Source organism: Crotalus tigris, unplaced genomic scaffold (assembly GCF_016545835.1).
Source record: "Crotalus tigris isolate CLP2741 ecotype Arizona unplaced genomic scaffold, ASM1654583v1 scf7180000018585.330925593:3314079, whole genome shotgun sequence".
NCBI lineage: Eukaryota > Metazoa > Chordata > Lepidosauria > Squamata > Viperidae > Crotalus > Crotalus tigris.
The window spans coordinates 1,358,009-1,374,647 of record NW_024097088.1 but is presented as its reverse complement, the minus strand read 5'-3'; the positions used below and the strand labels follow the sequence as shown (position 1 = coordinate 1,374,647).

The following is a 16,639-nucleotide window of genomic DNA, read 5'->3' as shown; positions in this document are numbered from 1 at the left end:
TTGGTCACTGCTTGTTTTTTGTTTTGTTTTTTTTAAAAAGCTAAATAATCTTCACTGGCAAAATCTAACAGATTCAAACACTATCTTAAACCGCTTTCAATGATAGGTGATGGAGAAATAAACAACTATCAGAAGATGGTTGAATTTGGAGGGATTCAAAAACAGACTTTTAAGAGTTAAAGCTTTAACTTTTTTCTGACCAGATAGACTTTCCCAGATGTGGACTCCCTAAAGATTGGTGGACTTCAATTCCAACATTAACGACATTCTTGGCATAGCCATACTGGTTGGGCAACTCTGGCATGAAAGCTGAAATCCAAACATCTGGATTTTGCTCAGGTTAAGGTAAGGGTAAATAATTTGTCATTTTTCTCGTGTTTCCTTCTATCTGTTTTATGAAATTTTAGAGTTCTTATCTGTATATATGAACCAAGAAATGCCCATACTTTCTTGGTAATATTGAATCGACTGTTAATATTACTACCCATAGAAACCATGGTCAACAAGATCTATTTCATTGTCCTAGCCATGAATTAATAAATCAAACTAATTAATGCTACCCTCCAAAACCATTTCCGTTGAATTAATTTGTGTCAAGCGTGGCACCTTTTTTCCACAAAAGCTAAATTCAAATTAAATTTGCAGTGTATACAGAAATGTTCTCCTCCCCAACACCAACCTGGCCTTCACTCACAAGCCTTTCAAACTGGGGCATTTGAGTTCTCCTTTGTACAATTAATCTATAACAGTAATTAGTTATAACAATGCATAACTCGGCTGTTTGGAAAACCCAACATATTTCTAAAGGGAGACCAGATGCTAGAGAGATAAATTGAAATGTGAGAAAAACACTTGCAGAGAAACATGTTCCTCATTAGCTAAAAGAAAGAGAGAGAGGTGTGGCTGTTAGCAAAAACAGGAATGAAATGAATTAGGTGTGATACCTGTAGGAGAAATTGGTTTTCCAGTGCTATTTTTCTACTTTCTCTCTGCAGCCCTTGCCTGCTGTAGAAATCCATCATCTTGTTTAGATGTTGCCTGTTTCCAGTGTTACAGGAGTCTTCTTGCTATTGTTAGTTCTCTCTTTCTTCTTCCCCCAGGAAAAGACCTTGAACATATCGAGTGAATTATATTGTTGTTCTTAGCCAACTTGCATCATGAAATGTCTCCCCTTTAACCTACACAGGTACCAGCTTCTTCCAGGCCCCCAAAGATCATGAAGATGCTAATTCTAAAATTAGAACCTGGGAGTGGGTTACATTATAGCCTTCCTGTAAGTAATATCAGTGCTTGGGGTCCTTGGTGCTCTCTGAGCTTGGTTGTTTTCTTGTAGACATTTCATTACTCAACTAGAAACATTATCAATGAAGATCTAACTCCATGATCAAGTACTGATAATGTTACCTAGTTGGGTAATGAAATGTCTGCAGGAAAACCACCAAGTTCAGAGATCACCAAGGACCCCACAGCTCAAACCTGAGCTACAAATATTCTATTTTATTAATACCAGTACTCTGTGCCTTGCATTCCAGAATGATTAAAAATATAGATCTTGACTTTCACTATTGGTTTCTAATGCATAGATTATCCTTTTTCATACATGTTGTAGTCTATCTGACTCCTTCTTGCATTGTGGTGGCCTAAGCGAAGACATTTTTTAAGGTGGGGCCAACCAACATAGAACTGAATGGGGTTAATAGCAATAACAATAGCAATTACACTTATATACCACTTCCATGGTGCTTTACAACACTCTCTGAGCAGTTTACAATGTCAGCATATTTCCCCCAACAATCTGGGTCCTGATTTTATTGACCTTGGAAGAATGGAAGGCTGAGTCAACCTTGAGCCCCATCAGGATTGAATGCCAGGCTGTGGGCAGAGTTAGCCTGCAATACCGCGTTCTAACCACTGTACCACCACAGTTCCATTAAGAGAAAATTATGCATTTATTGATGCAACCAGAAATACATTGGCTGACTTCTCATTTGCAAAAAGCTGCAAAAACATTAAAGGCTTCTTTGCATATCAGGAAAGAAGAATACAGCGTGGGTTATGTTAGATAGGTTAGTATCATCTTGGTGTTACTGAAAGTCTCTGGATGTAGGCTGAGCTTTCCTTTTAGGATTTGTTATTTGCATTCAGAGTCATTCTCTAGCTGTAGGCAGTAGACTGTTTTTTTCATCACTGGCTTTATGTACTTTTATTTTAAAAAACCAAGAAATCTTTTCTGATAAATCACATCAGTGGCAGGAGTACAGATAACCCAGGTGTCAACACTGCTAACATTGGATGTTTTTGCTTTGTCCTCAGATGGAAATGCAGCCATTTTTCTCTATTGCTTTTAGAGTTAGTTGATGCTGGGAGGGGGAATAGGGATGAGAGTCCAGCTAGTCATAACAATAATAACTCAGCCGTGGGAACCCAAGGTCATTGGGCCCAGAGTTGATAGAGTTTTGCTGGGCTGGAGAGCTGGGGAGAAAGCCGGGCGTTTCAAGCTAATTGGGGAATGTGATTTATGACTGTTTATTGGAGGAGGGAATTGTGCTTTGTTACTTTGTATCCAGGGGAGGTGAATTTAGTTTTTGGTTTCGACTATGTAGTGCCAATACTTTGTTTCTCAAACGAAAGATTCTTTAAGCTAAACAATGCCTTGAAATTCTTTTGAAGAGTTTCATCTGTTGGAACCATGACACCAGGAGTTGCTTAAGAGGAGGAGGAGGAGGAGGAGGAGGAGGAGGAGGAGGAGGAGGAGGAAGCTCAAAAGCATTTCTGGCATTTTGATATATGTTTATTTGGTTATCCAGGAGTATTTGGAGGGGGGGAAATGGTAATATAGGAATATCTCAGATTTATTGCCTTGGTTCCTGAGACCAGTCTTGTCACGAAGAGTTTGACCTATTTCTGGAATGACTAAGATGAAAGAAAAGAACATTAGAAGGAAACGCCTTGGATGATGCCCCAATGACATGACTTGAAGTCACAATTTCTTTGTGTTGGACTTCCAATTCCAATTTGATTGAAAACTCTAAAGGTGAACTCCATCATATCTGGAGGGTAGCAGCTGGAGGGGAAAATTGATTGAGAGTTTTATTGGTCAGCACTAATACTATCAGCGTTTCTGACTGTCTTCCTAGATTGAAAAATATCGATATCTTAAGCTTTCTATACACAACAGTAGATTTTTTTTTCTTTTTTCTTTTTTACATTTTTCAGTGCAAACAGTCATTCATTAACTAGGAATTTTTGCACCAGATTAGGTATTTTTGGAGTCAGGATAACCTTCCATATTTCTTTCACCTGTTGTCTGAATTTAAGCAGCAGTCATTTTTGTTCTTGAATGCTACCTTTACTCTACATAGATTCTCTTGAGCAGTGTTTCTCAGTTTTGGCAACCTGGAAACGTCTGGACTTCAACACCCAGAATTCCCAACGAGCAAAGCTTGGGAATGTCTGTCCAGATATCTTCAAGCTGCCAAGTTTAAGAAACACTGCTATAGAGTAAATATCATCCATAATTTATGGACATAAAAAGAGAGCTGTATAAAATATGTAGAAAGACCAAAGGGCAGATTGTTGTTCTCTGTACATTTGCGAATTCAGTCATGTACCTACAAATAATACAGTTGCAACTGTTGGACTAACATGAGACTCTATCTCTCAAGTGTGAGTCCTTCCTTATTGTTCTAACTAGCATTTTGTACAGGCATACTACCAGATTTGGGCTGTCAAAATCCAGTTGACCTCTAACCATTGATGTCCAGTGATCATGGAGATTTTTGTAGTCTTAAATCTTCCCAGGGAGTCAAATTATTAAACTGATAATTAATTTAATTACCCATAATTAAAAAATAAAAATAATTAAGTGATGAATCATGATTTTATCACTTATTGCTTTTATGTACCTTGAGAGCTTATATACAGGAGACAAATTCCTTGTGTGTCCAATCACACTTGGCCAATAAAGAATTCTATTCTACATCGCTGCCTCATCCATTAACCCATTTCTTCTGGGGTAAGTTATGGCTCATGAATCCACTTGATGACATCAGAGGCAATAAGAAAACAAGGCATCCTCCATCCGTTTCCCAATCCAGTTCCATATTTTCCCTTTTATAACATCAGTTAAAGTATCTATTTTGTAATGAGGAGCATGTCCCATTTTCTAATTAATTAACTTTTTTTTAAAAAAAATGAGACTTGGATACAACAATCATCTTTAAAGGAGTTTGTGATTGCTTTTGCACAGAATATTTTTTAAGTTCATCCAGTGCAGTGAATCACAACCCAACCAGATGGATGCAATTCACAAGAAACTAACTGTGTATGTTCTGTACATTGTGTCAATGTAGCCCTGCATCTTTTAAATGACATGGTTAAGCATGTTGTGTGAACAAGAGTTCCATGAGGATCTTGCAGCATTATCCTGAGACATATATATTCACCTTGGAATACTGCATCCAGTTTTGGTCACCACGATGTAAAAAAGATGTTAAGACGCTAGAAAGAGTACAGAGAAGAGCAACAAAGAGGATCAGGGGACTGGAGGCTAAAGCATATAAGGAACGGTTCCTGGAATTGGGTATGTCTAGTTTAATGAAGAGAAGGACGAGAAGTGACATCATAGCAGTGTTCCAATCTCTCAGGGGCTGCCACAAAGAAGAGGGTGTCAAGCTATTTTCCAAAGCGCCTGAAGGCAGGACAAGAAGCAATGGGTGGAAACTAAGCAAGGAGAGAAGCAACCTAGAACTAAGGAGAAACTTAAGGGGTTGGACTAGATGACCTCCAAGGTCCCTTCCAACTTTACTACTACTACTATTATTATTATTACCTTCAATTGTGAGATTAAGTTTCGACCTCATTTCTACCCTGCGGGTTGCCCATATTTCTGGATTGACATATCAGTGATGTCAGATAAAACATGTCTTTGTCTATTTCTCTTTGTTCCTTTGTTTCAGAGAATCAGCCCGTTGACTCAATCAGGAGAAGGGTGTTTTGTTTTCTTTAAAAGACATTAAAAATGTGATGTTAAATCAAGGTGATCGGCCATCTCCTCCATCCGTGCAAACTCAATGGGCATCAGGTGTAAACAAAGCAAGCCTAAAGTAGTCTTAATTGTATAACCAATTGTAGAATCAATGTTCTGTCTTCAACCGAGCTTCAATATCACTGAAGGGAAGACATGCATTAAACTGTCTTTTCTGAGATCCCAAACAGAAAGCCGGCAAGTGCTGAGCCATTTTAGGATGAAGGTTGTTGCTACAGTGCCATCTTCAGAGCGTTAACTTAACACAAAGTAGATTTTTTGTTGTTGTTAATGCCCTCTTTCCCTGTTTTTTGCCTCCCACGGTTTTGCACTGTTGCTGTCTGACTTGGAGTTACTGAATTGGAATCCCGGTAAAACTATCAGCCGCTTGTCCTCCTTGATTTAAGAAAGAGAAGGAGAAGGATACCCCAAGAGGAGAAATTAATTAGATGTGTGTCAAATGCCTTTGGAAACTCAGCTTATAAAATGAAAAAAACAACAACAACCCAGGAGCAGTAGCAACTGCAGAGCAGGTAGTTTCTCCAAAAATGGAAGATTTCATGAAAGTTGCCATAGCAAATTGCAAATGCAAATGGCAACTTATCAAGAGCGAAAGAGGACAGTTATAGGGTGTGTGTACAAGGTGCATAAATGCAATTGTCTTTTGGGCTAAAAATATAACAGTAAAAGTCAATGACTATTTTCTTTTTTTGTGTGCCAGGCATTGTCTATGTATCAGCATGCCTGGGAGGGAACAAGCCCTAGGAATGCTTGCCACATTTGTTACTAGGCATATTGAGAATTAATTTCATGGAAAACATTTGGAGAACTTATGTTTTTATTTTCCCATGAGCAAAAGGAGGTCTCTTATTTTGAACACGGCTCTGCGCAAGCAGTGGGCAAAGCAATTCTTCTCTCTCTCTCTCTCTCTCTCTCTCTCTCTCTCTCTCTCTCTCTCTCTCTCTCTCTCTCTCTCTCTCTCTCTCTCTGTGTGTGTGTGTGTGTGTGTGTGTTCCCTTCTCTTCCCAACAATTCTCACTTGGTTTGATTGAAAAGAGAATTTGCTTTAAAAGACTTTACAAAGGAGAAGAGAAATTTGCTGAAAATCTCTCGAGACAATTGCCATGCTCTTGCATTTAATTAGGGATGAGGTAGTCAAGGATTTTGGGGGTTCGGGTGTGTTTGTGTGGCTTATCTTTCATTATGCAATTATCTCTCCAGCGGTCTAATGTCTCCTGGACTTTCCACACTTCTAATGAATCTCAAGCTAAGACCCCATGATGGAACTTTTCCATTTGTGTGTACGCATGTGTGTTTGTGTGCTTTTGTATGCAGGAACAGAGCTAATATTATGGCTAAGCCAAAGTTGATTCCTTGAGAAGTAATTGAAGAATTTCTCTTCCTCCTGAAGATACCTGGAGATATTCCACCCAATTTCTCAGTGAGTAGAGAATTCTGAAATGCTAAATGGGTCCTCCTCTAACTTATGCATGTCATACAACTTCCCTTCGCAGATCTAAGATTAACTACAGCTGTTATCATTGACATAGTGGTTGTAACAGAATTCAGTATTTCTGGAGGTTGCAGTGGGTTGTGTGAAGGATTGTGTAGAGCTGTCCTGTGTGGACACCCTGGGGAATGTGAGAAAGCCAGGTGGGGTTAATTCATACGAAGGTACCATCAGTCCATTGTGTAGCTCTCATGAGACATTAAGTGGCCACAACAAGCAGTTAAACTCTGTGATCTACATGAAAGGGTTCATGAATCATACTAAGCCATGAGATACTGAACAAATACTTTGCTGGGTTTATACAACATGCAAAGTCACAACGTTTATCATTCTTTATCCCCATCTTTTGCAATCGCTAGGATTCTATCAAATGTTAAATCAATTCCCCTCCTGATATCCATGCACAAATGTTTGTTGGAGAGCAACCATTCCTAATGGGAGGAGGGTTCAAGTGAGGAATCAGCCTGGACTCCCTACGTAAACACAAGAGGGCCAAATATCACACACCCACACACACCTAAATGTTTTTGATCTGGTCTTTCCCAGGCAAAAGCAGCCAGTCTGGGAAGATTCCTGTATTATAGGCAGAGTACAATAAAGTAGCTATTTTGAACCTTACATGTGTGGGTCTGGTTGTTCGCACCTGACAATATTTCAACATACCCTGTATTTTTCATGGAGAATGGATTCTTTATTCCATTCAAACCTACACAGTTTCTCTTTGCCACCTTCCTTTACCCCCATCTGTGTAGAATATTGCTCAATATAATGAAGTATGCTGAGTTCATAAAGGGTCGAGCAAATGCATAGAGGAAAAAAAATGGGCAGAAGCAATCCATTCATCTCTGCTTTGCCTTTTTATGAAAAAAAAAAATACCCTTTTACAAGTTGGTGGCACCCCTGCTGGGAAATTCACCGGATGCCAACAATATTCATTATTTGCATAGCACTTTCATCTAAAAAAATATTGCCGATATAAACGAAGGCTTACCAGCCCATTTCAACCAGTTGACTGTTATTATCCTTCATGTTACTTTTTTCTTAAATAGGGAGACAATTGGCAAGCCTCTCCTCCTTCGTTTCCCCTACCCTAGCTTCCTCAAAGCTGTGACGGTAAATATATAAACCAGCCAGCATTAGAAGACAGCAGAGATAGAGATTTACTTCCTGGCTTACAATCTGCATTCATTGATTAGCAGTCACAGGCTGGCCTTGTTTAAAAGGAGGGGTAGGACTAGTGAGTAGCTTGGATGGAAGGCAGCACCAAAACCTAGGCTGAAATCTTGACTGAGAAGCTGTACAAAGTCAATGGAAGAAAGTAATGGCAAATGTCTGAATTTTCCCCAAGAAAATTGCATGGATGCCTCTATTGTTGGACTTCAACTCTGAAGTATCTATCTTTATTCAGGGGCCAAAGACAGGCCTTGCAGAATCCACACCGTACTGCTAAGGAGGCAAAGGCAAGGGATAAAAATAATCATTCTATTGAGCTATCTGTAAACGTTGTCAAGAAGTCTTGAAGTTTGCACATCTGCCCCCTGTGGTATGTAGGCATGCCTCTAATTCTCAACAACACATATCTAAAGAGGCAAAACACCTGGTAAACAAATTCGAGGTGAAGGATATGCCAACGTTGTTTTCAGTTGCATTCTAATTCTATTTACATCAAATAACATACTTACGATTGTGCTAAATATTTAGTAAATAGCCGATTTTATGTGTGTGCCATTAAGTCAGTGGTGACTCCTGGGGGCTTGCCTGAGTAACTCTCTGCAAGTATTTTGGGAGGAGCTTGGAAGTGGCTTTGCCATTGCCTGCTTTCTAGAGCTGAGAGCTTGTGACTGGCCCCAGTTCATCTATATGGCTTCATGCCTTGGGGAGACTAGAACTTACCGTTTCCTGGTTTTTACCCATGTGCCTTAACCCAGAGGTCCCCAACCTTTCTGGGTTGATGGCCTGGAGGGAAAGGGAGGGGCAGGTGTCTTTACATGTGAACATGCACATGTGAACAGGGCCGTGCATAAGTACCGGAAACAGGGATGCGAGCACACGAATGATGCAAATGGGGCCATGAGCGCACGCACAATGCTCGCAGTGACACTAGCACACTTATCACCTTTGAGCTGACCTTCGCAGTGATGCTAGCACAAGTGGGGGGACTGAGTGCACATTGCACACACACATGCTCACTGACCAGCCACTCACGCAGCCCACAGGGTGGGACCTCTGCCTTAATCCCTACACCAAACTGGTTCTCTATATAGCTTTTTAGCTAGAATGCAATTAAAACAACATGAGCCTAACTGCCTAAGAGGAAAGATATAGAATTAAAACCTCTGATGGTGTTGCCACTGAGAAAATATTGCATTCTATCATGATTGCTTAATAATACGACTGAGTTTGGTGTCAGTTAGTCCCAGTTTTGTGTATCGGTGAATGCGAATAGATCTCTGCAGAGTTGAATCAATAAAAGATTGTGGATCAACTGTGAAACTCAGGAAAAATAATCTGCAGTGGTGAGGGATTTTTCCCCATGTTAACAGGAATTTGGAAGCCTTCTTGAGATCACTTTCAACAACTTGACTTCTACCCTGTGTTTACCTAGCCATAAGCTCCATTAAAGTCCTGACTAATTATGCTAAGGATGCAACTGTTAAGGCTGAGCAAGCGGATATGACTTGGTGCCAAATACAGATAAGCAAAGCAAAATTAAACCAATTCATCAATGAAGGATTGCTCATGCAAAATAAATAAGAAATCACAGGTTCAGAGTTGCAAAATATAATAATAATAATAACAATAATAACAATAACAATAATAATAATAATAATAATAATAATAATGTGGAAACCTAGTCTTTTCAGCAGCTTATTTGACAAAGGAAAGTTGATAGTGTTATCCACAACCAGACTAGAATCACCAGGAGACCTCAGTGAGGCAGAGAGGTTAATAGAGCAGAGTTTCTTAATCTTAGCAACTTTGTGATATATAGACTTCAATTCCCAGAATTCCCCAGCCAACCTGCTAGGAGCTGAAGTCCACATATCTTATAAAAGTTGCCAAGGTTGAGAAACACTGTGATGGAGACTCATAATGGATACCGTCCCTCTTGTCAATCTGGTCATCCCTATAAAGACTTGGTTGGTAGGCCAATAAATACTAGAATATTTGCAGTGCTTTCATTTTTCTTTGCAGTGTTTTATTATCCAGCTGAAAGGACTTTTAAAAAAAGCTTGAGGGACATTGAGGGCATGCAAAGCCTGGATCTCATAAAAACAGAGTTCCCATTTCTGCAGCACTCAGCAGTGAATGTTCTTTAGCAGCAATAATTTCACCACCTGCTTTCAATGGGCAAAGAACTATTTTTTTTAATCTCAATATTCTAGAGAATGTTATCAGTGAAATGAAGGAGAGCAAAGGACATGGATAGAAGACAAGGACTCAAGGGAAGGAAAGGCAAATTCACGTGGATGCAGGGAAGGCATGGAAGAAGAAAATAAACAAGAATTAGAAGCCAAGAACATGAAACAAGTTCTTTTGGGAAAGTATTTGGAGTTTTCTAATGAGTCATCTATGCTATTCAAGGTGGATATCAAGATTATAATATGGTGAACAAAACTACACCGTATTATAAAAAGAGATGTTGAGAACTCTGAAAAGTGTGCAGAGAAGAGCAACAATGATGGTTAGGAAACTGAAGGCTAAAACATATGAAGAATGGTTGCAGGAACTGGGTTTGTCTAGTCCAATGAAAAGAAGATCTAGATGATAGGGGTTGTCACAAGGAAGAAGGAGTCAAGCTATTCTCCAGAGTGCCCGAAGGCAGGCCAAGAAGCAATGGATGAAAACTAATCAAGGAGAGAAGCAACTTAGAATTAAGGAGAAATTTCCTAACGTGAGAACAATTAATCAGTGGAACAACTTGCCTTCAGAAGTTGTGGGTGCTCCATCATTGGAGGCTTTTAAGAAGAGAATGGACAGCCGCTTCTCTGGAATGATATAGGATCTCCAACTTGAGCAGCAGGCTGGACTAGAAGACGTCCAAGGTCCCTTCCAACTCTGTTATTCTGTTATCTATTCTTTTTCTGTTCTGTTATTAGCAAACAAGGAGAGCAACATGTTCAAAAACCAAGTGCCTACATCTCCAAGCAGAACCTCTTTTGGTTATTGTATCTTTCTCAAATGTTTATTTCCTATTCTAAATATCCCTGTCTGAATCTCGCCTCCCAAATCATCCACTGTTTATGTGATGCTTTTAAAAAATTGTTCCTGATTTTTGCTTTGATTAATGATCAAGACCCAGACAGCATGTCTTAAAGATTAGAGCAGAGCTGCTGATTCTAAGGCATTAGCTGGACCTCCAGATGTGCTGGCTAAATTATAACCCTCGTCCTTCCCTAAAGGCAACAGAATTTATCATCTAGCACACAATGAGAGAAGCAAAAATCTCAGATTCTACACCCTCACTATTGGGTATATATGTAAGCGTGCATATTTTTTTCCTCACACCTAATAACAACCAGGGGTCTGGACATTCTTGCTTAAGAGCAGTGCTTCTCAATTATTTTCTGTCATGCCCCCCTAGGAAGAAGAAAACATTTCGCGCCCCCGCGCGACTGTAAAATTTTTTTTTCTGTACAGAGGACCGATTTCCGGGTCTAAAAGTCACAGGGCGGGTTTGGCCAATCAGGATAGAGCATCATGTCTATCCAATCGGGTCCTTTGCATGTGTCACGTGCGTTGGCAGTCATGTTGTCCTCCGCGTCGGGCTGCTGCTTGCGAGTGAGTCGGATGATCCGATCTAGAAATCCAATATGACAGTATTTGCTGAGGTCAAACGAGCCCCCCTTTACGGAGCCTCGTGCCCCCCCTGGGGGGCGCGCCCCACTATTTGAGAAGCACTGCTTAAGAGGAACTGATGACTACCTTTTCCCAGCCTTCTGCATTTAACATTTAAGTTGCAGAGAAACAGTAAAATGAATAAAATCCATTGTGAGGACCATCCTTTCTTCTCCCCTGTACTCTGGGAGAGTATTTCTTTATCCTAACAGTTGTGGAGACATTAAACCTCCAAATATGTGAGTCTAGCAGAAGGTCAGCTAATTAATTTTGCTCTTTCTTTTGACATGTCATCTCGAGACTGGCTTTCTGACACAACAGAGACATTGTGTTTTCATTGTTCTCTACTATTCAATTCCACTATGTGGCTATATTCAACCTGATGTGCCCATCAATGGGTTGTTAAAGCACTTCACACATCACTAACCTATGATTCCCCAGCCATAGCTATATAGGTAGGAAGTAGATCAAGGTAGATCAAGATTTACAGGGAAGAACTCCTTCGTTTCTAAATGAAAGTTGTCTTTTATTGCCTGAATGCTTCCTCCTACTACTTTTCACCTGCCTCCTATTTTTAATCTTTCTTTCCACCATTTTCTACCAGTCTAGAAAACACTGTTGAATTGTACTCATCGGTCTATTAAGAGGAACTACAGACAGATCTCTGCACTTCTTCATAGAATTTTGAATTGGTGAGATCATTAAAGTATGAACCTCAAGCTCCTTCTCAAAGTAGGAATCCATCCAGCATAGCCAAGCCCACCATTATCCCAAATTATGCTATTACTGTTGGACTCTTAAATAATGATTCCCCGAAAAGGACACACTACTAGAGTGACATTTGACCAAGGCAGAATAAATTGGAACCGTTACTACTCATATCAGGAAACTATATTTCCACCAATGCAGTCCAAAACCTTGTGTTCTGAGCAGCTTCATCATACTGGTGATTCATAGACCACTTCTAATCATCTACAATTCAAGGATTGTTTTTCTACGCACTATAAGCAGACCAGGTCCATCCATCTGTTACGTAGGCATTTGACCTCATAGAAAAAGTCACAAAGAGGCATTGATCTACTTAATTCCCATATTCTTCAATCTACATTTCTAACTAACCAAGATCCTTTTGCGATGGGATGTCAAACTCCTTAACAACAGAAGCCACAAAAGAGGTCTCTTCTCAAAAATGGACAAGGGGATCCCGGAATAATTATTGTGTATGAAAAGTCCATCAGTTTTCTTCTGATGTTGTAAACCTGATATTTATATGATTAACCTGATATTACTATCAAATTTGGCACAGAGCCCTGGGTTCAGGACCTTCCTCTGATTCTATAAAGAGTAGAATCATGCTGACCGATGCACCCCCAAGAGTCTAACAACAATACATCAACAGTAGATGCTAAACAAAGTCTGGCAACTCCTGTTGCAGAGTTTGACTTTGAAAAGATGAGTCAGGGGACATATCTATCAATAACTATTAGCTTTGTTTACAAATGAAATCTATAACCAGGAATCTACAAAAAAGCAAAGCAACTACCTTCCCAAGCTATACATTCAATTATTTTTTGAAATCTGGCTGGTTCTGACAGCAGGATATTGACTAAGATGGACCTTTGGATTGATTCAGCAGCACCCTTCTCCCCATGGCTTTCTGCCCAGGATTGTCTGCACAGCTCCCATCTGAGTGAAAATCTGAAAGCTCCGAAATTAGCAATTGATCATGGAGAAGTGCTGACTTAGCTTCCCAAAAGCTTCACCGCTGTCAGCCTTTGCTGGCATATTTGCTGATGAAAATTGAGGAACTGGATTAAAGGTTTGTTTTCTACCATGACCCAATTGTTTAGTTTGATACCCCCAAGGACCCAAAAAAGACAAGACGTTACGCAACTTGCATGTTTGGTTTCTAAAGACCTTGGCATCAATCCAGAAAAACAACCAATGGCCATCAGGTTTTCTCAAGTCTAGCGTGATAGATGTTCGGTTGGAATCATTTTCCCTCTGCAGATCTAAGAATTGCAGCTATGCAGATCTAAGAATTACAACTATGCAGAACTAATAATTACAGATATGCAGATCAAAGAGAGCATCCTTCCCCCCTATTGTAACACAACATGTAACCACAAAGAAGAGGGCGTCAAACTACTGTATTCTCCAAAGCACCAGAGGACAGGACAAGCAGCAATGGTTGGAAACTGACCAAAGAGAGAAGCAACCTGGAATTAAGGAGAAACTTCTTGACAGTGAGGACAATTAACCCGTGGAACAACTTGCCTTCAGAAATCGTGGGTGCTCCATCACTGGAGGTTTTTAAGAAGAGACTGGACAGTCACTTGTCTGAGATGGTATAGGGTCTCCTGTTTGAGAGGGGGCTGGACTAGAAGACCTCCAAGGTCCCTTCCAATTTCTATTCTATTCTATTCTATTCTATTCTATTCTATTCTATTCTATTCTATTCTATTCTATTCTATTCTATTCTATTCTAAACATACATTATACCAATAATCACAGTCTGCTATTACATTTATGGCCTGATATGGCATATTTCAACATCAGACTGCAGAACGGATGGTTTACAATATCCATGGAAAAACTACTACTAACAACAGCAATTATTTCAAACAGGAAGCCAAACCAGGGGCAACATAGTCACCTCTCAAAAATCCAGTTGGAAAAAGAAGGGGGAGGTGGAGAAACAACAGAGCCCGCACCATAATTTCCAAATCCAAGCAATGTGCTGCCTTGTTGATAACCAATGAGAATTTGCCCATGCTGCATGTGCACCTTTCTCCATTAATGGCTGGAAGCCCATGCAGTGTGTTCATATTGTTAAGCTGTCTGTTTCCAGAACAGAACCAAACCAAGGCAGGTCAGACCAAATAGCTACAAAAATCAACCGACTGATATGATTGTTCAGTAATATATGTAAGTATGACTCAACCTTTCAAGAGGGGAGCAGTTATTTTCTTTCACATCTTTCACATAGTACCTGTTGCTGGTTTTGAGTTCTAGGAGATTAGGTGAATTCCTGGGAGAACATCTCCCAGACAGCAACTTCCTCTTTGCCATCTCTACCATCCTGGATCCAACTCCATCAAGTCCTTCAGGAAAGACTGCAAGGCATGTTCCTGCATCCCCAGAGGAGCACACACATGGACTTTTAAATTACTCCTACAAAGTTGTGGATAGATAAAATGGGTAGATGATTTTATTTTTACAAATTTCTGCAGGGGAAGAAGGCAAGAACATCAGAAGAAAAGGAGCCATTTCCTCAAAACCTCCCAAAAGGATTCAATGGAAATAAAGGAAGCCAAGGAAGCTGTAGACCCCAGAGGAGACAAAGAATTTGGCCACTCTAAAGACAAAAATATCCACACAGACACACTCGTGGGCCATCTAGTTATTAGCAAGGGCAAGGAACTGTTCGTTATAGGAAATTATTTTAAATTGAAGGAGAAACAGCATTATCAACTTGAACTTGAAGAGGAGGAGAAGAAGGAGAAAGCAAGACAATATTATTTGTTCAGCATTTTACCCATCTTTGACAAATGAGTAAAAAGCACTAAAAAGTCCTGGAGAGTGGAGTTGACAGGATTCTCCATGTAAGGCTGTAGGCCTCGAGAGCTACATGATGACTATCTGACAGCTTACATGAATCCAATGGCATCTTGTCTAATGTTGAATACAATGTACAAAGAATGCACCTGGATATCTGGCATTTCTTGAGAACAAAGGATAAAAATATCACCAATCTTCCATCACCCCCATTGCAAAACTGAATAATATTCACTAACATTGCGTTGGATGTGTTCCTTCAATGTGAGCTTCTTTGTAAATAAGTATAAAGTAAGATGATAGAATTTTTCCTATCTGATAGCAAACTTAGTTCCTTGATAATTCTAAACCACAATGCCTGAATACATACATCAATTGATGCCAAGTCCTTATTCTTTTAACCAGATTTTTGAATAAGCCACAGTAGCCTGTTTTGCTAAACCCGGATGCCTCAATCAATGCATTGTATTACATAAAAGCAAAGTCTACTGTGTGTCCATCAGGCCAATGAGTTGTTCGGTTTTCCTCCATGTTCACCTGTTAATATTTGCCTTTTGCAATGTACAAGGTACTGAACAAACCAATCTTTCTAACCTGGATTGGAGGGAGAGAATTCAAGGACGCCACAAACCAATACACACAGGATGAAAATGCCCTCCTTTTCCAGTATTTTCAATTTTCATTCAATTATTTAAACATTGTTCCTGCAAGCACCAGATGGTGAAGATACCTCTGATTCATATCACTTCAGACCACAGATGGACCTCTACTTATTGAAAGCATTCTTCCCATCCAAAAAAAGTAATTTCAAAACTCCTTGAATATACGAAGGCAATTTCCATATTCTAATTTTCTGTCATTAAGACAATTTGAGGCTTATCTCTTTTGTTTCACCAGGGAGCGAAAAACCCAGGCACAGATACCTGATTTCAATTCCCACTGGTGACATTTTGATCCCCGAAGCACCATCTGGTCCAAGCTTTTGTCAACGGAAAGATCTTCCATTCATTAATGCTCAGCTAATTATCTAGCTTCCCTGAGATTATTATAACTTTCTTCGAATGATGATGGATTTCAGAAGGAATTTAACTCAAGCAATTACAACTGTAGAGGATGGGAGAAAATATGCATCTAGGCACACTTAAGTATCTGAACATGACCAAATAACATTAGGGACCACTGTCTATGAAGATTCTCCATCATCCAGGTCATGGTTGTTCCAAAGGTGCTTTTTCCAGAAAACACTGCAGATGACAGGAGCCATTTGCATCTCAGTTTGAGATGCAGACAACACAGACTTATCCCCAACTGCCTGCACCTGTCTTCAACCAGGAAGGGACCCAGGGCAGAAAACATCCTGTAGCCAAGAAGGCTCAACACCCATTTGCACTACTCAGGTGACCCCGAGGACATAGGTAAGCCTCCAAGTGATCTCAACAGCTCTCCAAAAGAATGCAAATGACCAACTATCTACAACGAATATAAATCCTTCCATTCCCCACCATCCAGTCAGAGCTGAAGAAGCTTCTTGGATGGGAAGCGAAATGTCTTCAAAGAAAAACAAGAAAGTTGCCTCCTGAAAAAGCACCTTTGAGACATTACGGACCATTGCATTCCATCAAGTCAATCAGGACATCAGGGAACCAGGACACCAAACTGAAAGCCACCATTAGCATGCTGAGAAGCTTATAGGAATTGTAATTGAC

At 39.9% G+C, this 16,639-nt stretch overlaps 1 protein-coding gene across 3 annotated transcripts in view; it reads right to left on the bottom strand.

Moving 5' to 3' along the window:
- SLITRK4 (SLIT and NTRK like family member 4) overlaps window positions 1-16,639 on the bottom strand; it is a 44,184-nt gene that overhangs the window by 18,400 nt on the left and 9,145 nt on the right. For all 3 annotated transcript variants that reach the window (XR_005558071.1, XR_005558069.1, XR_005558070.1), the window contains exon 3: window positions 14,368-14,549. The gene's annotated coding sequence lies outside the window, so the exon portion shown is untranslated. The remainder of the gene's footprint in view (window positions 1-14,367; window positions 14,550-16,639) is intronic.